The sequence below is a fragment of the Lactuca serriola genome, chromosome 3 (genome assembly GCF_051521515.1).
Source record: "Lactuca serriola cultivar US96UC23 chromosome 3, Lser_US96UC23_V15, whole genome shotgun sequence".
Classification (NCBI taxonomy): Eukaryota; Viridiplantae; Streptophyta; class Magnoliopsida; order Asterales; family Asteraceae; genus Lactuca; species Lactuca serriola.
The window spans coordinates 171,236,367-171,261,852 of record NC_136410.1 but is presented as its reverse complement, the minus strand read 5'-3'; the positions used below and the strand labels follow the sequence as shown (position 1 = coordinate 171,261,852).

The following is a 25,486-nucleotide window of genomic DNA, read 5'->3' as shown; positions in this document are numbered from 1 at the left end:
TTTTTATTCCTGAAATGATATCTAATATAACATAGTGTTGGAATAACAGTGTTGCACAAAACCAAGATGCATCCACTCTCGTGATATTTACTGAAGTGCAAATCCCAAATTACTCAAACTTATACGAAAAAGTCTGAAAATTGACTATGACTGTTATAACTTCTATTGAAGTGATATTGTTTGTACAGAATGGAAATTTCGGGTTGTCACATAGGCTCCTGGTTTTCAACATAGAAAGTCATATTTAAAGCCGAAGTGCTGCCCAAACTACTATTTTGACCCCCGGTTAATTCAAGGTGAGTTCAATATATAGGAACAATTGTATGTCATGTGTTATATGTGCTATGTGCTTTTCAGTATTATTATTCCAGGTTATTTTCCCGTGTTATTTTATTCGCTATTTTTATAGAAAAAGTAATACCTTTAACCATGTGATCAATGAAAGGACTTAGATTCACATTGGTACTGGTACGTAGCCTCTGGTCATGTAGAGCATGTCTCCATAAGAGAATGACTTCTATTCTATGGCATTGGCAAATGGTTAGACAGGGCTATAAGCCTTAAATCTACCAAGATGTTAATCAGAAATCTTATGTCTTCTGTGCCATTTGGGCCGAAGCTTTATTGATGTATATCAAGTATGGAAATTGTTATGTCTCATTGATTGTATACCTTTGAAACAAGTCATTGATTGATATGGAAAGCTTAACACATGATTCACATATGCCTGTGTTGCTCCTTGTTTCTCTTTGCTTCTGCCATATTGAAGTATATATATGGCATAACGTTATATTGTATCTATTATTGAACTCACTAAGCGTCACCGCTTACCATATCAATGTTTAACAATTGCAGGTGATAAGTAACCAATATGATCATATACTATTGAAAGATTTAGAATAGTTTGTAATAATACTTTTGTACTTCAGCCTATGTTTGTATAAATTACAATATCCTGGGTAGTTATGTATTATATAACACTTTGTAATAGTCGGTTTGTATCCAGTAGTTTGTAACCTCTTTATCAATGTAAAATATTTCTTTTATGAATATGAAAGTAGCATGTTTTGGAGTAATAATATTGTGAAGTATGAAAGTTTGGGTCTTTCAGAAATACAAAAGTTGGGGTCTGTCAATAATTCTTCAATAACTTTATCTTTGAAAAACTTCTCTCTGCAGATGCAACAGTGACAAGAATGGTTAACAAAATGCTATATCTAATAAAAGTATTTGGGTAACAATCAATAGCTTTAACAAAGTCCAAAATATCAACAGCTGAAATTATATCATTAGGTAAAGTCATTTTCAACAATTTCAAATCTGAAAAAAGTTCACTTGAATCCACATCAAAAACATTTTCTTTAGAAAAAGTAGTAGCAAACTTTATACAACTTTCTTTAAGTTCACTTTCACTTAATGAATTTAGTTTCTTTGAATCATTTAAAAACCCAAAAATACTTTCAAAGTATTTTAATTGTTCAAATCTGTTTTTTAATGAAACAATTGCCATATCCACAACAACCAAAAAATAATTAACTTTTAAATACTCTTCAACCGATTGTGTTTCTTCTTCATGATCACTTTCATCAACTTGTTTTTTTCTAACAATACGATGTTTTGATGGAAATGTAGGCTCTACACTCATATCAAGTGCAATAGTTTTAGCAATATTAATACTTCATGTAAAACCTTCATTTCTATAATTTTTAAAAACTTCATAATATTATCTATTTGGTTAATAGTAGTATCAATACGAATAGATTTAGATTGCAACTTTTTACTTACAATATTAATTGCAAATGAAACTTCATACCAAATAACCATACCAACTAAAAATTCAAATTTCCCAAAAGATTTAAGTAAGCTTTTCGCTTCACTTTTTAACTTTGTGTCATCACCTGATTTCTTTGATTTCTTTGTGAAATATGTTGAACTATTGAAGTGCAATAGTTCTTTGTGAAATGTAGGCTCTACACTCATATCAAGTGCAATAGTTTTAGCAATATTAATACTTCATGTAAAACCTTCATTTCTATAATTTTTAAAAACTTCATAATATTATCTATTTGGTTAATAGTAGTATCAATACGAATAGATTTAGATTGCAACTTTTTACTTACAATATTAATTGCAAATAAAACTTCATACCAAATAACCATACCAACTAAAAATTCAAATTTCCCAAAAGATTTAAGTAAGCTTTTCGCTTCACTTTTTGACTTTGTGTCATCACCTGATTTCTTTGATTTCTTTGTGAAATATGTTGAACTATTGAAGCCTAATATCAAAACAAGTTGTAAAAATCAATAACTAAAAACATTAATATCATAACTAAAATAATATAAAAAATAAAATAACCAATACATCATATTACAATGTTACCTTGTCAATTACTCAAGCAAGATATCTAATAGTGTAGAAATACTTTGAAGGTTTGAACTTTAAAGCTAAAATTCTGAAAGAATAAAGTCACAAGCAAAACATTAGAAAATTTGATGGTAGAAACATTTATTTTCACTAATTTAGAAATATGATACAGTAAAAGAATAGAACAAATTGCCAAAGCAAATATCGAAAATATCCAAAGCAAATAATAATATCATGGATTTCATATATAGGTTTGTTAGTTTTATGAAAAATCAACAATAAAAATACAGAGCATAATATGGGAAATTAAGGCACTACTCAATATCAAAATCTGGTGAATTGATAAAGCATCCAAAAGAATAATATTGAGATTTGACAATTGAAACTGAATTACTAAGCAAAATGCTAGAAATTAAAATGAAAAACTATATATTCAATTGAATTGAATCAATTTGATACAAAAACAAAATTTAACTAAATTAGTGAAACAAAAATCTGCTTCCCTAATACTTCATATTCCTTTTACTTGAATCTAATGGAACAAACTAATTGAATGTCAATTAAGAAACCGAAATCGATGATTACCTAGTGTCAATATCGGTATATTTACAGCCTTCCACCTTCGCCCTTGCCCCTTTTACAACTGAAATCAATTAGAAATTGAATCTAATTGTCGATTTTCAGCCTTCTGCAATGAACTCTTGCAGGTTGCACTGTAGCAGCCGAAGATGTGAAATTCTACCGATTGTCAATCAGTTTATGATTATCCGATAGAGCAAAGACTAGAGAGATACGTGAGACTGTGAGCGACAAAGTAAGAATTGAGATTTGAGAATTGCGAAACCGGAAATGAGATGTATTATATCTATAGAATCCATACGATTAGCCGTTACATATTAAAGATCGTGAGAGAAAAAATCGACGATTCATTATCAAGGCGTGACTTCGTGAGACATCGGTTCATATGTTAATCTCGATTTCCCATGTTCCCAGCTAGGCCGCTACTTTATTGTTCCTAATTGATAATTGATATTAACTGAAATTGGAATGATGGAATCATGTTCAGCACTTAAGTGACATCAAGATTCAACGGCCCATTTTATCAACTTGTTTGTGTAATTGGGTTAATATGAATATGTGATTTTGGACTAACCTTTTGGGCCCCTAATTAAATATATATATATATATATATATATATATATATATATATATATATATATATATATATATTCTAGAATTTTTGGGCCCCCTCGAGTCGTAGGCCCTGGGCGGTCGCCCGGGTCGCCCAACGTCTGGACCGACCCTGAACTTATGGACTAAATATTTCCTATATAAAGTGATGCTTTCATATCTCTTTCACCACCGATGAAAAAAACGTAACTATATATGTATGTGTGTTTCTCTCTAGTTTTAGTTGAAGACTTGATGATCACACTCTTGCTTATGCTCTCTTTATGTTGTTATTTTGATAAGAACATAAAGCTTAAGAGTCTTAAGAGTTTTATACAAAAGAACTAGCATTCTACATCAAGTTGATTCATTATTGGTGTCTCTAACTACATTCTTTATCAACTTCCAAGCCTCCCAAGAGGAAAGGTTGTAATTTTCTCCATATTCTTCTTTGGTGCTTGTTTTCTTTCCAAACTTTTAAAGAATATCATTGGAGGTTATAAACTTGTTTTATGTTATTCAAATTATCAAGTCTTCCATTGCCTAAATCTTATGTTTTTTAACATAGTTTTTGAATAAAAACCCAACACCCCAACCCTATATATATATATATATATATATATATATATATATATATATATATATATATATATGATGAGATTAAAACTTAATCTTGTAGATCGATTAGATCTTAAACAGGTAAATAAATATTAAACAACAAGAACACGAAAATAAAGAACAAGTCAAGAATGAATCAAACGAGTCGAATGATTAAAAAATAACCCTCAGAAGAGCTCGATCAAGAACATCAACTGTAGAGGGTTAGTAGGTTTACAAGAACGATAAAGAAAATCAAAGCTATCGTAATTCTCTATCTTGTAATCTAGATCGTTAACCTAATATGCATATACTTATATGATAAACCTAACAGGCTCTCGGTTGGACAGGCCCAAACCGGAGTACAAAATAAACGGACTAACAGTCGAGCCCAATGACACAATCCTTTAGCAAATCTTCAACCCAACAATCTCCCCCTTTGCATCAATTGGAGCGAGATCTTCACTTGTTACTTGGGCCAGCAGCAGTAGCAGGTACCTTCTTCTTCACAGTCTGAAACAGACGAGAGATCAGAGCAAGTATCGTCTGCCTGAATCTGATGTACCATTAGATCATGTCGTTGAAGTACTTAACATCATCCGTTGCATTCTCTTTACACCTTCGGATGATCGACAACACGTGCTCTAGACAAGCAGTGGTGTAAAGATGTTTGTCAGCTAAAGCAAAGAGACATTTCTGTCCTTCTGCTCTAGTGAACATGACCGAATTGCGTCTCGGGTCGATCTTGCCCATTTTCATTTGATTGAGATCACTGGCCGATCCCACAGGAGCTATCTTCGGCTTCTTCTTCAAGACAGTGGCTACCTCTTGATCCATTAAGGCTACCTCCATGATGTAACAGACTAACATCCTTTTGAGATGGTCTATAATCGGACCATATTCAGCTTCATTTGTCAAGAGGATGTTATGCAAAATGATCCAATCATGAGGATTTAGGTTCGGTAGATCTGCCAGGGATATAAGATGTTCAGTTCTTGCAGACCCTCGAATCACCCTGAACCGAACATTGATGAATCTTCCTTCGGTATAAAGCTTCAAAACCCGAACATTCACTATCTTCTGGCGCTCCATGTTTGATACTAAGGACGAGCAGCCTTCAGATAGAATTCGATCAGCTCCCTATCAACCTCAGAGTTCGGATGAGGGACTTCAAAAATATTGGAGAAGGCGTGGAAGATAAACGCCTTTCGAGTCAACGGCATGTCGAACTGCGAATCGACAGAATTATAGCAGTCGAAGGAGATCACCGGCTCGAGCCATAGGATGCTAGGAGTATCTATGGCCTCCTTAATCATTCGCTCCCGAGTCCAGGCAGGGAAGAGAGTCTTCCTGCTCTCAAGGAGATCGTGGGCTTCTTTCCTCTTGCGTTCGGCTTCTTCAGCCTCTCGCGCCACACGATTGATATCATCATCAACATTGCGACTGTTTTTACATTTCAACATGTCCGCAATGGTTTCTTCATCTTCATCTTCATCTTCTTCCTCAGCTATGTTCTTCCCTTTATCCTTCACACCCAAACCCGAAGTTTGACCAGTCGGAGGTGGTTCGGTTGTGTGAGTAGTTTTGGAGGAAGGAGGTGGTTTCGATCCGGACTTCACTTCTCCCCCTTGTTTCGCATCGGACACGAAACTAGGTAAGCCTTCGATTTTGCTGAGAAGGTCCATGGCAGGAGCAAGTTTTTCAGCAAGGGTTCGCCTCACCGAATGGTTGAGAATCGGATCGTGTGCTTCCAGGATGTTAGATAGGGCAGCGTGTACATCCGAAACACATGTTTTTATGACCTCCCGTTCGGATCGAAGAGCTTCAAGCTGTTGTTGAGAGTTTGAAAGCTGAGTGCTCTTGACCTTAAGGGCGGTGGTTTTGCTTGCCAGAACGTCCATTAACGAATTTTCAGCTGCGAGATCCTCTTGTAGCTTAGCGAGGCGCTCGTCAATGGAGGCACGAAGGGCCGAGTTGTCATCGCTAATGGATTGGCGAAGGTTAGCGAATGACTGTAACTCCGTTGAGACGAACTTGGCCAATTGCTGAACGATTGGTTCCAAAGTTGTCTTGGTGGCATCAGCGCTCTCCTGTAAGGACTTCAAGAGGGAAGAGGCGTCTGAGAATAGTTTATCGACTTTTGCAGTCGCAGCCTCACAGGCTTTTGTAGAGGCGTCTATGGCGGTTGTGGCTGAAGCTACAGAATCATGCTGAGCCCTGGAGAAGGCATCAACAATCTTCTGAAGAGCGGTTGCAGAGAGAGAGGATTGAGTGTTTGTGGATGACGCAAGAAGCAAATCAACCTTCTCGTTTAGCTCCTTTAGATGTTTCTTTGTTACTGGAGCATCATCCTCTTCGTCACTTTGAACCTGAAACGGACTAAAGTAGACCGAATCGAAGGTCATGTTTTCACCGCCAAGGAACGGGTTATCTCCATCAGAGGCATGATCTGGAGATGGTGGGGGTGGTGAAGCTGGGGGTGTGGTGGTTTTTGTAGGTTCAGGTTGAGTGTTGGTTGGGGTAGTTTCGGGTGGTGGTTGAGTGTGGGTAGGTTCGGTTGTATGTTGGGTTTCGGTTTGAGGTGGTTCGGTTACGGGTGGGGTTTCAGTTAATGGTGGTGTTTCGGTTGCAGTCGTGAAAATGGGTGGTGGTATAGGGAAAGAGGTTGGAGGAATAGTGGTAGTGGGGGTTATGGTGGGAATGGAAGTAGGGATTGTTTGAGTGGGTGAAGGAATGGGTGAATTATGGATTTCCATGTCTGGGGTAGGTGATCGGGGTGGGGTGTTGCCTCTTGGAGGGGTTTCGCCTCATTGAGAGCCGTCCGAATCCGAACTCTCGCCTTCTGAGTCAATCGAAGAGGAAGGGATGACAAGCTTTCGCTTTGGTTGAGTCTTCCTTCTCTTCGGTTGCGGTGACTAGGCAGGTTTTATTTGTTTCCTCTTCCTGCGAGAAGGACCTTTAGGAGCTTTGGTCACTTGCTTCCCTTTTTCCGCCTTTTTGCCCCTGTTAACCGGTTTGTCAGCATCATGGATGGACTTTAGCATTTCCAGTGTAAGTTGCCTAGGTCCAGTTGCTTTGAACTCCTTAATCGTCCGGATGAGCCTGCTGTCAGAGGGAACATTGCCATACATTGTCTCCGGAATAGAGCCAATGAACGAAAACATAGATGCATCAGAGACGATGATCTTCGTGGTATGGAAAGTACCGACCGAAGACATCGATGGACCAGCAGCAGTGGGAATATCCAACTTATCCATCGCCCATTTGGTGATAAGAATCCAGAACCGGGCAAACGACACCTCAGAATGTCGTGATGAAGAAGAAAGGCTCTGGATGAGCTGTTGCCAGAGGACCAACCCAAAGTCTAGGTTGACTCCGTTGTAAATTGCATACATAATCGATAGGAACAGTCGACTTGAACCATCGGATCCTGAGCTCCTTTCAGATAAGCCCTTGAAGAGGACTGTAAACATGCCGTTCCACTATGGCGGCAAGCAGGATTTCTTGAACTTCGCAACGGAGGTGAGCACCTCCGTGTACCCCATATTATAGAACATGTTGTAAAGATAGCCCACCGGAATCGTCTCCGGATTAATTCTCGATGGGTCAGTAGCCAAACCTAGCAAAGTACCAAATCGTTGTCGAGAAATGGAGGTCTTGTGATCAGCAACCTCGAAGAAGACCCACTCAACTGCTTTGTCGTAATAGGCAGTCGCATACACCTGTGAGAGAATCTCCATGGGCACAGACTCAATCCTGGAGAGAGCAGCAGCGATTTGGGAGTACTTCAGGCACTCGATGATCGGTGACATATAAGAGTCGTACGCCAGAGGGTTTAGATCGATCACCAAGCATTGTTGTGGACGAATAGGAAGGATGTGTGAGGTAGCATGGACTGAGGATGATTCTGCCATTGTTGAAGGTAGGAAGAAGAAGATGAACAGGAAAGCTTTAGTGAAATTTTTGCTCTCTTGGAAATCCGGATGCAGTAAAGAGGTAAATGGGAGTGGAGACTGCCTTTTATAGTGATTGTAAGGAGAGAGAAAAATATGTTCAAATCTTCTATGGAAATACGAAAAAGTTTCCTGGAATGACAGATGCGTGACAGTTAAGGCATGCGATGATCACGTAGGAGAGATAGTGTCAGATTCCTAGGAACACGCCGCCCAACAAGCGTCGTTGCAGAACAAACCGTTTCAAATCCTCACGCGTCTTTAAGTGCCAGAGAGGAATCGCTTGAAATTCGCACACGCATCCATGATGTCAGTAAAAGAGTGGGCGTTTCAAATTCACACGCGCCTCGTTTTACCACCGGTTGAAATTCAATCCTTTTATTTCCCGTCTGAGTCAGCAACCCTTCGTCTTATCTTTTGAATCGCATCTTTTGAATAAATTGCCCACGTGGATGATTTTTGACCACAGCTTGATAATGAACCACCAAAGCAATAATACATCCTGTAATAATTAGTAACGGAATTTTGGAAAATCAAAGATTTTCGTGCGAAGAGTGTAAAAAGAAAAGAAATAAAGCAACTCTTTTTAGGAATGACTGTGATGTCAATAATGACATGAAACAAATGATCCCGGGCACGAATCTCTTCCTTCAAGATCAAGAGAGACCACAAAGTGTTAATGTAGATTCCCGTTGAATTACGATCAAACACTTATTAATAAATGTTGAAAGGCTTCTTTTAATTAGGCTACTTCAGGGTGGCTTTCGCTTTGATGCAACAATTCTAATCTTGAAATAAGAAAGAAAGTGATCAAAGTACTTGTGAGACCGGTGTAGTCTGTTGAACAAGTAGGTAGGAATTAAGTTTAAATTGGCTTGGAAAATATAAAATCTCGAAAGAAAAAAAATTAAAAACTGGATCCCAAGGGAAGAAATGTTATGGTGTTTAACAATTTCATAGGAATCACACAAAATAAAATTTGAGATTTTAGCTAGGTACATCCGTCAATTCTTTTGGTGAAAACTTGAGCAAATTAATTGTTCACCGTCAATTCAGATTTGGTGTTGAATTTTGGGTTTCACTCAGCTCGTAGTGGCACGAAACTAAGATCATAAACACAGCTGTTGTGTAACCATAAACCTCAGTGGTAATTTCTGAGAGTCTCAAGGGTTACGTTGATGAAACGAATGTAATGGAGAAATGTAATGGAGATGGTGTAAGAAATTAAAGTACCTCTGCTGCAAAAATAAGGACCAAGCAGAAAACTCTTAACTCATGTGAGAAGAGAGTGAGGTACCTCACGATTAGAATAAATGTGGTAGCCTTATTGGGAAGACAAGGTTTGTTTATACCAGGTCATGAAGGCTATTATTCAAAATCTTATGAGGCTTGGGACACATACAGCAGCATGCTTCTAGGGACACTTAAGTAATCCAACAATTTTATCCCCATAAACGAACGAGCACAAATAAAATTAAAAGAGAAAAATATTTTTGGAGTTTTTGAAATAGATAATAAATAAAAAAAATAAAAAGAAAAAAAATAAAAGATAAAAAAACAAAGAAAATAAGACTTGGAAAGAGTAAAAAAAACTTTTAGAAAACTTTGAAAAACCGAACCCGAACGTTCGGTTGGTTTCGGTTGGGAGAAATTTGAAAAAAAAAAACCGAACCCGAGCGTTCGGTTGGTTTCGGTTCAAGAAAATTTTGAAAAACCGAACCCGAACCTTCGGTTGGTTTCGGTTTTGGAAAATTTTAGAAAACCAAGGAATTTAGACATGGAATCAGAAAATACTTTTAACAATAAGATAAACAACTTTGTACAAGAAATATACAACCAAGAAAACTACCTTAGAGATGATGAGCGAGTCAGATGATTTAACCGAACCCGAACATTCGGTTAATTTCGCTTCTTACGTTTGAGGTTGAGAGGTAGTGTGAGGTACTGACTCTGATTCCATCATACCTAGCCCTTGCAATATTCTGTTGAATGATGCTTCAGGAAGAGCTTTGGTAAAGACGTCAGCCAGTTGATCAGTGATTCGAACAAAGTGTACTTCTACGTTTCCATCTTCCACATGATCTTTGATGAAGTGATACCTCAGTGCTATGTGTTTGGTTTTAGAGTGTTGCACTGGGTTATGACAGATCCTAATTGCACTTTCAGAGTCACAGTATAATGGGATCTTCTTCATATTGAGTCCATAGTCTCGAAGTTGACTCTGGATCCAAATCACTTGAGAGGTGCAAGATGCAGCGGCTATGTATTCTGCTTCGGCAGTAGACAACGACACGCACGTTTGTTTCTTGGATTGCCAGCTAACCAACTTCCCGTCAAGGAATTGACAGCCACCAGTGGTGCTTTTTCTGTCGAGTCCACATCCTCCAAGGTCAGCATCTGAATAGGCTTGAACGAAGAAGCCTGAGTTGGAAGGATACCATAGACCTAAGGTGGTGGTTCGCTTGAGATAGCGTAAAATGTTCTTCACTGCAAGCATGTGAGGTTCGTGTGGGTTTGCTTGAAATCGAGCACAATAACACACAGAAAACATGATGTCAGGCCTGCTAGCAGTAAGATACATTAGTGAGCCTATCATTTGACGATAGAGCGTGATATCAACAGCCGGTTTGTTTAGAGATGGAGTTAGCTTGGTGCCGAATGCCATTGGGACTTTGACTTTGGAGTCTCCCATCATACCAAACTTTGCTAGGAGAGTCTTCGTGTAAGCTTCCTGATTGATAAAGATGCCTTCGGGTCCCTGTCTAATATTTAAACCAAGGAAAAAGTTAATAGGACCCATTGAGCTCATTTCAAGTTTAGTCTCCATCAGCTTTCTGAATTCAGCTGTTAGGCTGGGATTCGTAGAGCCAAAGATGATGTCATCGACATAAATTTGAACTATCATAAGGTGGTTACCTTCCTTTTTGCGAAAGAAGGTTGGGTCAACCGAACCTTGTTTGAATTTAGACATCATTAAGAATTTAGTTAGCGTTTCGTACCAGGCTCTCGGAGCTTGTTTGAGGCCATACACAGCTTTATCCAGAATGTAGCAATGATTTGGATTTTTTTCGTTCACGAACCCAGGAGGTTGCTCCACATACACGGTTTCTTCGAGTTCTCCATTAAGAAATGCACACTTGACGTCCATTTGGAAAACTTCAAAGTTTTTGTGGGCAGCGTAAGCAAGAAATATTCTAACGGATTCCAGCCTAGCTACGGGAGCGAAAGTCTCTTCATAATCAATCCCTTCCTCCTGACAATATCCCTTTACTACCAGACGAGCTTTGTTCCTTATAACATTCCCTTCCTTGTCCATTTTATTCCTAAAGACCCATTTGAGACCAACAACCGAGGCATCTAGAGGAGTTGGAATGAGGCACCAGACTTTGTTCCTTTCAAATTCGTTCAGTTCGTCTTGCATTGCTTGAACCCAATCGAAGTGATCGAGAGTAGTGTTAACTGTCTTCGGTTCAACTTTTGATACGAATGAGTTAAACATACAAAACTCAACCTTTGAAAATAAGGATGTCTGTTTTGCCTTCAGTTGTGATCGGGTCATAACCTTTTCGGAGAAATCACCAACCACTTGAGAGATAGGATGATCTCTGGTCCATTTGGTAAGAGGAGGATAGTTTGGATCAAATGTTGGGTTTAGTTCAGCATTGATCATTTCTTCTGGCTCGGATTGGCTTTCGTAGTCAAGTGACATATCACCATGCTCCCCCTCGATTGATGAGCTATGAGAAACTTGAGGTTCAAAGGTTTCTTGTGGTGCTGGACTTTCAGGCGTTGATGCACCTTCGGTTGGAGAAGCACTTTCGGTAGCAGTTGTAGAGCTTGGCTCCTCCTCAACATGTGAGCTTGGCTCCCCCTCGACTTGTGAGCTTGGCTCCCCCTCGACTGAAGCATCGTTGGATGGAGGTTCATCAGAATTCGATCCTCCTTCATTCATTCTTTTGGCAGCTTCTTCGACAATTTGCTTCATGTGGTCTACCTTGTTGTCTGCTGCGCCTGCTTCTGAGAGAGTAGCTTTCTCTGGTTCGTCAAATAGCTCCAGAAACTTCTCGTATAGATTAGCGATCGAGACTGTGACTTGGCCAGTTTGAGGAAAGATTTCCCCAGCGGTGTCTTCTTTGGCTTGTAGCTTTTTGACATTGATATCGTCAAATGTCACGTAATAGGTCTCTTCGATTTTTCTCGAACGCTTGTTTAGGACTCTGTATGCCTTGGAAGTGAGAGAGTAACCCAGAAAGATTCCCTCATCGGCTTTGACATCGAACTTGTTGCGGTGTTCTTTAGAGTTAAAGATGAAACACCGTGAGCCGAACACATGGAAAAATTTCACATTGGGCTTTCTGTTGTTGAGAATCTCGTATGGTGTGAGCGTGAATCGTTTGTTGAGATAAGACCTGTTCTATGTAAAACAAGCATCAGAAATTGCATCAGCCCAAAAATAAAGAGGTAAGGAAGCGAAACTTAGCATAGTTCGGGCAGCTTCACACAAAGATCGGTTTCGTCTTTCGACAATTCCGTTCTGTTGAGGTGTGTAGGGGGCTGAGAAGTTGTGACTTATTCCCTTTTCTGCTAGAAATTCTTCAAATTCCCTGTTCTTAAATTCCAGTCCATTGTCGCTTCTGATGTTGCGAACGACCTTCTTGAGCTGTACTTCAATCTGCTTGATGAACACTTTCAGCTTATGAGTCGCTTCAGATTTGAGCTTTGGAAAGAACACCCATGTAAATCGTGAAAAGTCATCAACAATAACAAGAATATACTTGCTACCACCGATGCTTTCGATAGATGATGGACCACACAAATCAATATGAAGTCATTCGAGTGGTTCAACAACTTTTGTGTTAATTATAGATGGATGACTTTGACGACTCTGCTTCCCCATTTCGCATGCAGCACACAAATGATCTCTGTCGAACTTGAGCAATGGAAGGCCTCGAACATGACCTCCAGTGACAAGTCTGTTGATATCTTTAAAGTTGAGATGAGAGAGTCTTCGGTGCCACAACCAGCTTTCGTCAGATTGAGCTTTTGATAACAAGCATATAGCTGGGTTTCCTTTGATGGGTTTAAGGTTTAGAGGAAACATTTCACCCTTACGCTCCGACTTGAGAATTACTTTCTTTGTCTTCTTCTCAATAATTTCAGAACCTTCATCGTCGAATGAGACTTTGAGACCTGTACCTCCAACAAGCTTTGATACACTGATGAGGTTGTGTTGTAGTCCTTCCACATAAGCCACCTTCCTTATAGTAAAATCACCATTAGTTATCATTCCGTATCCCTTAATGGTGCCGAAAGAATTGTTTCCAAACTTGACGTTGCCACCATTTGAAAGAGACCTGTATTCCCTGAGCTCTTCTTTCCTTCCTGTCATGTGACGCGAGCAGCCACTATCTATGTACCATTCTTCGTCGAACTGCTCGTCACTTATAACCTGCAAAAATTAAGCATATTTAGGAACCCAAAGTTTCTTGGGTCCACGTGAGCTTTTCATAGGAACAGGAATGGTAAGAGAGATGTCAACAAGATATGTTCGTTTTATAAGTGTTGTTTCATCTTTCTTTTTAATGGTAAAAACTTTGATTTTATTAGGATTAGGTGCATTTGGTTTAGACTCTGGTTTGGATGCATTAACCTTCTGTTTGCCTTTTTGTTCAGCTGACGAATGAGATTTTTGAGAACGAACAGAATGAGATTTAGAGCAAGATGGAGATGAATTGGAAGAATTAGAAGAATTAGATGAATGAGAAGAAGTGGGATTAGATTGAGATGACTTCTTAGCTGGAGACTCTAGGTGACCCTTTTGCTTTTGATCATTGGTGGGACTGACCTTAGAGTTTTGATCTCTTTTGACTTCAGAAACGAACCTTTGCTTTCGGTTGGAGCAGTTCTCTGAACCGAACCTATGCTTTCGGTTGGAGTCATTCTCAGAACCGAACCTTTGCTTTCGGTTGGTATTCTCTTCCGAACTGAACCTTGGCTTTCGGTTGTTGTGGCTCTCATGCTTTTTGACAGGATTGTTCTCAAACTTCAGATTCTTGTCTTGATGTGAGAAATATGCATTCTGGGATTGCCAGAATTGTTTCCTTTCAGAGAGATTCTTCATGTATCTCTGGTTCCTTTCACGTTTCTTATTCCTCATCTGCTTCGGTTGATGATGAATATTGGCTTTCATTTTCGGTTTCTCTTTGGCTGGTTCACTTTGAACTGTGGGAGTTTCACTTTGAACTGAGGAACTAGAGGGAATGTCTTTTTTTGCCGAACTTCCATTCTCCTGAGGAATATGTTTCGTACCACTGATGCTTGGCTCATTGAAATTATCTGGCTTATTCAAGGGTTCTGGTATGTATCTACCTTTACTCATCCATGAGATAAGCCTACCGTTTCGTTTGCATTATCTATTGGAGCTGACCAGAAGTACTCATCGCATCCACCAGCATTGTCTTCGTTTACAATAGCTGTGAGTTCAGCGGTCTGATGTTCGGTTACTCCAGTGACCTTGTACACTTGATTTGGAGTGGTCCTGACCTTTTGATATACAACCGCTTTCTCTGCTAAGATCGGGGACTTTTGTTGGGACAATCGAGCGAACTCCACTGAATTTTCAGAAATTAGATTCTTGTGGTTTTCAGGTTTGCTTTTTACAAATTCTGAGCAGTCAACCGTGTCCCCTACAGAAATTTCACTCATGTTGTCGTCCTCATTAAGCTCAGATGCATGTTCAACATCAATTTTGTTTTCTGAGCTCAAGTTGGCGTTTAAAGAGTCAAACTTTTGTATGGTTTCGGTTCTCAGTTTAAGTCTATCATTTTCATCCAAAAGGTTTTTAAGCATGTCCTTGTGGTCCTTGGATTTAATGAAGGATTCAATTTTGTCCAGTCCATACATGTAGGTCGGATTAATGTCATCAGATGATATCACACTCTCACAATTATAAGCTTCAACATCGATTTCATCCTCCTTAAACTCAAGGAAGGGCAAAATCATGCGATGGATCTTTTGGCCTATTTCACAGTCCAAGTGAAGCTGAGTAATATTAGATAAAGACGTTTTGCAATTAAACAAAAAACATTCCGCTGTTTTAACAACTTTAAATTGTCTCTTTGTAAATAAATGTTTTCGTCTTTTATTTTAACTAATTCAGACTCCTTCAACTCGATCCACATGCACCGCTCCTCACTCTTCGAAGACACCCTGCTTAATTGATCAGTTAGGTTAGAATTGGTGACTCGAGTTTGAGTTAAGCTACTATCTAGATGAGAAATTCTTGTATTAACATTTTTTAGTTCTTTCTCATATGAGGATTGTGATACTTTAAATGAAACGAAAACCGATTGTACCTTCTTGATTAGTTCATCGAGCTCGTTGAACTGCACGCTGAGCGGTTTGGCCGTAAAGCACATATCCTGCTGCTCCTTCGGTTCATTGCTTCCACCATCAGTGTTGTATCCCCTCATCTGAGATACATCGGACACCATGAAGCACCTTCCTCCACTGCTCTCCTCCTTTGCCACACAAGCCTTTCCATGAGAAGGCTTCCTCACTTCATCGTCTTCTGAGTCGGTTGACCAAACTTCCACGCTACCAAACTCGTCATCAGCAACGGAACCCTGCACAATTAGAGCATTCATGGAAGGGTTAGCGGTAGATTTCTTCTTTCTCATCTCATCAAGCCTTTTCTGCAACAAGGCTTCCTCATCCTTTTCAGCCATCTTTTTGAGGACACAATCCTTAGCATAGTGGTTTTTCCCACCACAGTAGTAACAACTTACTCCAGAATCACCATCTGCCTTCGGTTCCTTCTTGGGCTCTTCAACCTTCGGTTCATTGTTAACCTTTTCTGAACTATAACTCCCCTGCCAGTTTCGGTTTTTGTTGCTGGGGAATCTCTTCTTAATGAACCTCTTGGGGTTAGACACCATCATAGCATAATCCTCAGACGTGAGGTCATACTCCTCCAAGTTGAGGTCTTTATCCTCCATCACAGCTTTACTTTTTGACTGGAGAGCCAGTGAACCTAGGCTTAAAATAACGTTCTTTTCCTGCAGCACAATTTTCTCCTGGGACTTGAGAATACCCACCAGTTTCGCCAAAGAGTATGATTTAAACTGCTCATGGGCTTTAACTGTTGACACCACTGCTCTCCATTCTGACCTTAGACCATTTAAGAACGTAACCTTCTGCTCGATAAGCTTCCTTTCGATGTCATGTTTGATCATCCTGCTGAGAAGATGATTGAAGCGATCGAACGTCTGGGTCACAGTTTCTTCGGCTCCTTGCCTAAATTCTCCAAACTCAGATAAGAGCAAGGTTTGGATAGAATGTTCAAGATCCTCGTCTGTAGAGTACAGTTCACGAAGTCTATCCCAAACTTCCTTTTCCGTCGTGCATGAGCTTACCAACCTGAAAGTGTCGGACTGAAGGGCGAATCTGATCAATCTTAACGCCTTGATATTGCACTGGAATTTATCCTTTTCATCTTGCGCAATATCTTTAACATCCTTCAGCAGATCATTGTACTCCTTTTGAGTTTTGATAATCCTCGACGTTGCAGAGTAAGAAAACGGTCCATTGATAATTGCTTCCCATATGAGGTATCCATTATCCTCAGATCCTATAACATAGTCTTCAAAGTGATGCGCCCAAACTTCAGAATCATGGGTATATAAGATGGGAATCTTCGTGGTAGAACCAATGCTGTTGGAAATATTGATGGGATTCGATTGCGACTCATCCATAATGATCGAATAACATGTTTAAAGATCAGACTTGTAATAAATCAGATTAGGGCAAAACAATAAATATCAAGATACGTCAATAATGAGATGACGGCTCAATAAATATCAGTAATTGCGGAAAAACCCTAATTGAAACCTTTTCACAAAAAAGATGTGTATTGATTACACAACCTCCTGCTCTGATACCAATTGATGAGATTAAAACTTAATCTTGAAGATCGATTAGATCTTAAACAGGTAAATAAATATTAAACAGCAAGAACATGAAAATAAAGAACAAGTCAAGAATGAATCAAACGAGTCGAATGATTAAAAAATAACCCTCAGAAGAGCTCGATCAAGAACATCAACTGTAGAGGGTTAGTAGGTTTACAAGAACGATAAAGAAAATCAAAGCTATCGTAATTCTCTATCTTGTAATCTAGATCGTTAACCTAATATGCATGCAATCATATACTTATATAATAAACCTAACAGGCTCTCGGTTAGACAGGCCCAAACCGGAGTACAAAATAAACGGACTAACAGTCGAGCCCAATGACGCAATCCTTTAGCAAATCTTCAACCCAACAATATATATATATATATATATATATATATATATATATATATATATATATATATAGTAACGGGGCCCCTATGTGGGTTTGGGGATGGGACCACTAACTCCGGCCCACACCCCAGAAATTAAAACTGGGGTTAACCATACCCCCATATGGAACGGGGTCTCCAAAGAATCGGGGTACCACGAGACTTTTTGACATCCCTACAAAGATTTCATTGTTGTTTCAAAAAAATATCAAAGATATTTAATTTCTAAGCCAACATTTCTTTTAAATCAATAAAATGTAAGGATAAATGAAAAGTCCCTCTACCCAAAAAGATTAGAAAAATACATAATTTTATATAATTTGAAATTTGAATAAATTAAATTACTATTAATTTGTTTTGAACCAAATGCATGAAAGATTACAAAAATTCAACTCCCTAGTTAACTTATTAATTCTTTAACTATCAGGATCTGAAGTCTCATCTAATCAACTAATCTGATTTTTAAACCTCCTCACAATAACACATTAATAAAATAACACAAATATGTGTTCAAAAGAGAGTGTCGTCTAAATAAAACAACACATTCTTATACATCAAAATTATAACAAGTAATAACTACTAATTTTGATAAAAAAAAATCTCATCTATTGTGAAATAAAATTAAAATTTACAAATTATTACCTTTACTATATGGAATACAAATCTATCAAGACCAAGACAACTACAACCATGATTGCATGACCTTCATGATCCATTCCTCCTTAGTATCTAAAGCATAAGTAACCATAAATAACATTGTACTTTGTGTATATTCTAGAGTATAAACATAAACTTTTGAAAATAAGATTATAAAAAAGTCAATACGTACTTACACACTCTTTATTTTTGATACTCCAAAACGATTTATAGAACTAAGCTTTAACAAGCTATATAGACTCGAGTGATTACTTTAAGGATCATGTCTATAATTTATGAGACCAATATAGTTGTTTGTTACACTAAGAAGTGGAAGTGATTCATCTTAAAATTCAAGAAAGAAACAATATATATTATATGATAGTATAGATATAGATAGCATAAATACATCAAAAACTTTTGAAGCTTTATTCAATATACATTACAAAGTATAAATTATTATTCGCTCTAACACATATTCTATATTCGAATTCATTTTTTTCATGATTAAATAAAGAGAAATCTCTAGAAAAATCATACTATTTTAGAAAAATTAATGATTAAGTCCCACAAAAATTATAAAAAAGCTCATGAAACTAGAATTTTTTTCACTTTAGCCCACTTTTGACATGTTCAACAAGTAATGAGATCAAATCGTTAATTTTTCCAAAATAATAAGGTTTTTCTACAGTTTTGCATAAAATTTTTATATAACGTATAAAAGTATTTTTATGCATTTACATGTATTTTCAAGTATGTTTACCTATTTTTATATATTTTTTACGTATTATGTATTTTTAAGTTTTTTTATACAGTTTTTCTTATATTTTTTATGTTTTTTAAATATATTACTATTTTTTTATGTATTTAAATGAATTGGTAACTATTTTTATGTACATATATTTATTTTGGGATAGTTTTTCATATATTTATGTATAGGAGGATCATATAAATGTTACATGATTGTAAATATTGAATAATTCACATAGGGGATAGTCATGAAACTTGGACAAACATAGCAAAACGCTTTCCATTTGGTTTCCAAAAATTGGATGAACATAAGTGAAACAAGAACCTTGATAAATGAATTTCATAATACATAAAGCAAAAAACAAGTTATAATTTATATCGATTCATCGTAACAACTTTTTTGATTCATGTGTTACATGAAGTTGATGTCACTTTAATGGTGTTTAATGTCATAGTGAAGACAAAGATTGATCATATAATTTAACAAAAGTTCAAGACATATTTTTAACAATCTAATTAAGGTACAACATCTTACTTATAAAAAACTAAACTCATTGGCCAAGTATAAAGTAAATAGTTTTGGATTATAATTAAGTTAGTCCTAATTTAGGAATAAATCATCATCCATATAAATCTTGTCAACATATTTTATTCTATCATGTTAAATACCATAAATGTAAAACCTTTTACACAAAAAGATCTCATAAATGGTCAGCTTATGTCATCATGAACAAAATATGAGTAATTATCATTATCCTTCATACAAATTTAAACTACTACAAAAAAAACAAAAAAAAATACCTTACCTTCTCCACTATAGCTATATCTTATTCTCTTCATCATTTCCAATCTTCTCCTTCACACCATCATTCTTAATGGTGTGTTGAATAAATTCAGAAGGTGTAGCAGCTGGATCGAGTCGAAGGCAACATTTTGGACAATTTTGCCCCTCTGTCCTAGTCAAGACAGACTTGGGGAGTTGATGTGAAAATCGAAACATTTCTTCTTTAAATTACTTAAAAATACATATAAATACATAAAAAAAAATATGATTATCCATTTATAATATATATAAATATATAAAAAAAACTATATAAAAAACTTAAAAAATACGTAAATGCATTAAAAATATACCAAAATATATAAAAATACTTAGAAATTCATATAAACATATAAAATCAATGTTTATACATTTAAAATACATAAATTTTTTTTAAAATACATATATATATATATATATATATATATATATATATATATATATAATTTCGTAAAAATACTTAAAAATACATAAAATACATTTATACTTTACATACCATTATTTTGGAAAAAATAATGATTTGATCTCATAACCTGCTGAACAGATCAAAAGGGGGTAAACGGAAGAAATTTGTCCGTTTCTTAGGGCTTTTATATTAAAAAAAATTAAGACTTAATCGTTATATTTTATAAAATAATGAGACTTTTCTAGAGATTTAAATAAATCAACTTATACATTTGCTTCAAGTTCTTTACACTCATTCTTTGTTAGAGTCACATATAACTTTTTAAACCTTCTCACTAACATTCATGACTAAAACATTCATCATCAATCTCTCTTAACAGATCCATAACCAATCTATCTTTCCAAACTTTTGAAAACCCTTTACACAACCCTCTCAAAACAATCAAATCAGGCCGAATAGGCCTCTCTAACATCTCTCCAAAAACACTAAACACACCATCATAATCATTAGTTTGCAAGAATGATAAAATCAACATCTTCACGTAATCTTCATTTAGACAACAATTACTCTTCACCATGCTTTTATAAAGTTGAAAAGCACGATCAGGGTTCTTTCAAACACATTGGGCTTTAATTATGACATAAAAAGTCGAAGAATTTGGTACTAATTTCTTTTTATCAAGTTCTTTAACCAAATAAGTAATTTTCTTGGTTTTTTCCTATGTTACAAAGTCCCAACAACAATGCGTTGTCAAAATATAAGGTTTGATTCCATTTCTTATCATCTCTTCAAAAATCTGATTACTCTTTTCAATTTTACCTGATTCAGAACATGCAGTGATTAATGTGTTGCATGTTACAGTATTAGGAGCCACATTTAACCTTTCCATTTCATGGAAAATCTTAAAAGAATAGTTTCTCATCTTTATAGAATCCATGGATTATTATGTTGTTAGTGATAAAATTTGGGTTGATTCCATTCTTCTCCATTGTAAGTTTCAAGTTGATGCCGACTGTTAGTGGCCCTTGGTTGATGTATGCAGTTATCAATGTATTGTAGGAGGAGACAAAAGGGTTTAGCCCAATGGTGTCATCGAATACTTGGACTGCATTCTCTAGCCTCCCTAATTGAACATAATCATTCATCACCATATTGAGAGTTATCACATTGATTGTGATCTTGGATCTTCTCATTTGGTTGTAAAATGGTAACATGATGTCTACTTAATTGAAAATGAGCAATGAACTCATATACATGTTACATGATTCAATGGTGGGAAGAAATATGTATTCCTTCATTTTACAAAATGTATTTGTTACATCCTTGAATTGTTTCACCTGTACATACATTTTAACAAGTGCATCGAAGACACGAAGAGTGGAATCACAAATTCGATAACAGTGAAGAAGAGAATCAAAGAGCTTAGAATAGGGTTTATATCAAAAGAACAAATGATCTTCTTTAAAATGGATTCAGTTGACAAAAATTTACGATTCCTGGTGAGGATGTGGAGGACGATGGAATTTGTTTCGAGGGTGAGTAAATTAGGGTTGTGAAGTTCAATCCATTTGAAGAATTTGAGGGAAATGGCGTAATCGTTTTGAAGCTTTCAGAGAATGTCCTTCACTTCAAATGAATTTGATTCGGTTAATAGTTTATCTAGCTTAGCCCAATCAGAGTGAAGAAGATGACTGTAAGCTATGTTTATGTAATCAAGATCTTGACCTTTGGGTTCTTGGATTATTCTATGGGGTATTGTAATAGGACTCCATTTAGTTCTAAGGATAGAAGAATTAGGGTTTTTCGTGGCTGAATCAATAAGAGTTTAAATTCGACGAATTTGTATAGAATTCATGTTATGTGTCTTAATGTTCTTGATTGCCAGATGTATCTTTTTGATTCGTGTCAACAAATTTAAACAAATACATCTCAGTTTTTATAGCATATCACTTAAAACATTTAAATTTTTTTATAGCTAATTAGCATCCATTAATCAGATCTTAAGGAGTTCGGCTATAGGTGTTATTAACCAACCAACTTTCAGGATTTAGTGAGAAAGGAAAGAAGCCTATAGAAAATCTACTAATAAAAACCCATATCAACATCTTAGACTACACGGAGCGGGTAATGCCATTAGGCGTTTTTCTGAAATGGAATACAAACAACGACGTTATGACGCCTTCAACACCACCCCCTATTGCGTTTTTGTGTGTTATGAAAAGACGCGTTACCATGGTAACGGAAGGTAACAAGCTCTTTTTGAGCTCTTTTAGACTGGAACGGTCATACTTTCGACCGTTTGCAAACAGTCACAATTTAAAAAAAAAAATCCCTATTATTATAAATACATAAAAATTTACCTTCATTTTACCTTCATATTTTCAACAAACTCTTTCAACAATCCCCATTTCTTTCAATTTCAAAATTTTCATTTTACCTTAATACTTTATTTAATAAAAAAAAATGGAACCTTTTGATCCATTCCATCCATACAACCATGATATCGACGAGGATGATACGTTCATAGGTATGATGTATCAATATGTTACCGGCATGATACCGCCAAAGCCAACTCCACTACTGACCAAACGTGCGTCGTTGAACAGAGATCGTGAAGAAGGGCATAGACGTCTAGTACATGATTATTTTGTGGATAATTATGTCTACCAACCAAGCGATTTTAAAATAAGGTTTCGTTTGCAGAAAAATGTGTTTCAACGGATAACCATTGCAATAAAAAATAGGTACCGTAATTATAGTTGTTTCAAAAATTTAATATATGTTCTTTAGATTATTAAATAATTGTTTTGAAATTTTATTATATGTTAATTTGATTATTAAATAATTGTTTTAAAAATTTAATATATGTTCTTTAGATTATTAAATAATTGTTTTAAAATTTTAATATAAGTTATTTAGATTATTAAATAATTGTTTTAAAAATTTATTATATGTCTAGGTATGCATATTTCCATCCGAGGTGTGATACGAGAGGTAAACGAGGTTTTACAGGGTTGCAAAAATGTGTTGCTGCAATCAAGCTTATGGCTTTGGGGGAATCATCTGATTCTATTGATGACAATATACGAATGTCAAAGCGAACTGCACGAGAAAGTTTGTATAAATTGGCGAGAGGTGTTCGGTGACAAATACTTGCGCAAACCTTCATTGAATGACATGCAACAACTATATGCGGTGCATGAAGAATGACATGGTTTTCCGGGAATGCTTGGAAGCATTAATTGCACAAAGTGGATATGAAGAAATTATCCTATGGCGTGAAAAGGTCAATACAAAAGTGGTCATCTTGGATCGCATTCGTTAGTATTAGAGGTTGTTGCGTCACAAGACTTATGGATTTGACATGCTTTTTTCGGAGTTGCGAGTTCTAACAACAATGTAAACGTTCTTGATCAGTCACCAATATTTCAGGACCTTTTGATAGGAGAGGCATTGGATGCTTCTTTTACAGTAAATGTCCATGAGTATAAGTTCGGGTATTACCTCACGAATGGAATATACCCACTATATTCCACGTTTGTGAAGACGTTTCGACACCCTATAGAACCAAGAGAAAACTTTTTCAAGAGAAGACAAGAAGGAGCACGTAAGGACGTGGAACGTGCTTTCGTAGTTATGAAAGCAAAATGACACATAGTTAAACATGCGGCACAAGCATATGAATTGGACACTCTACGAGATATTATGTATGCATATATCATTATGCATAACATGGCGAGTGAAGATAAAGGACGAAACATTGCAGAGTATTCGCCTACGGAACCTGGACACATTCAATTTCAACCGGAGACAACATAATACTTACATAGAGTTGTTAATATTCAAGACCAACGAGAACACAAACAACTTCGAGAAGACTTGGCAGATCATATCTACGATGACACTGAAATTGATTTAGATCGAAATGTAATTTGTTTCGTCTTTTTTTTTTTGGATTTTAGGTTTTTAAATGTGTTTTTATCCTTAGTTGTAATTTTTTTATGTTGTTTTTAGTTTAGGATTTAAATTTTTATTTTTACTTTTTAAATGTTATTTTTAATTTATGATTTAATTTATACTATAAACAAATATTATGACATAAATAAAGAAAAGAAATTCGAAATATAAATACTAAAAACATAAAAAAAAAAAAAAATAAGGGGTGCTATTACATGTTGTTTGGAGTTGTCTATTTCTACTTTGGGTGTTATAACACTCATCTATGACTAGGATGATGATGTGACACCTTTTGGATGTGGTAACATACAATAACATGTTGTCCACACCCAGCAGCTTTAGCAAAGGCTCCATAGACAAAGAGACCGCGGACCTTCTATTTTTTATTTTTTATTTTTTTATTTATTTTAATAATATTTTTTTTTTTTTTGTATTTGGACAATCCGTCACAAACACCCCCTATAGCCGGCATGATGTAATATTATTAAACATCAAAAACGCGATTTTGGTACTCTTTCCTATATGATTTATATAGATGATAATTTTTTATAAGAGGACATGTTAATTTTGTTTAAGCTCTAATGGGTATAGGTTTTATTTGGGCCCAAATTTGATCCAAAGAACTCTTGGTAATTAGCTCGAACTTGTCAATCCGTTATGATGTTCCAAGAACCGATTCAAAGATTTATTGTTTAATTAATGGAAGTTATTTATTGCTTAAATCTTCCATTGATATTTGTTTCTAGGATTTTTGATGGTTTCGATTGAGGTTTTCAAATTTTGGGATTTCTGTTTATTGGCTTAAGTCCGACTAATTTGTTTTTTGATAGCTAGTCATTCTCTCACATGCCTTTTTGATAAGTATTATTATTATTATTATTATTATTATTATTATTATTATTATTATTATTTTGCATTGGAATTTGTATCATACCGACAATTAACTTCATTTTATATGTTATACATGATAAGATCTATATCTTTTTTCTTATTTTGAACCGACTATTATATTAAAACGGTGACCCTAGCAAGATGCTAGGGACCGAAAACTTACAGCATACGTGGGAAGCATAAACAGAAAAGATAGGACACCAATTATATACAACTAATAGCTGACATACACCACTTATCCCAATCGACCCCATCACCTATATGCTTCCTATATTTGTCCAAAGTAAAGACCATAGTTTTAATAGAGTCCAATATCTTCGCCAGTTTCGAAGTCACGCCTCTAAATACCCGATCATTTCTCTCCTTCCAGAGGCTCCATAAAATTCCATATAAAATACAAGCTAACATCTCTTTCTTTTTTGGGCAATGACCCCAGCTCCGGGTAAAAATCTAAAACTTCAGTAACTCCTGAAAACTGTTTGTCTAGAAGGCTACACCAACTGAGCACCATGTTTATCGTGTCACTCACAAAGGAACAAGATGTGAGGATATAGTTTGTCGTTTCCACAATGTTCCTGCACAGTCCACACATTGG

General features: G+C 36.2%; 1 pseudogene; it reads right to left on the bottom strand.

The window, feature by feature from the left end:
* Nucleotides 1-1,132: 1,132 nt before the first annotated feature.
* Nucleotides 1,133-21,898, bottom strand: LOC145095870 (uncharacterized; annotated as a pseudogene).
* Between the last annotated feature and the right edge of the window lie 3,588 nt (nucleotides 21,899-25,486).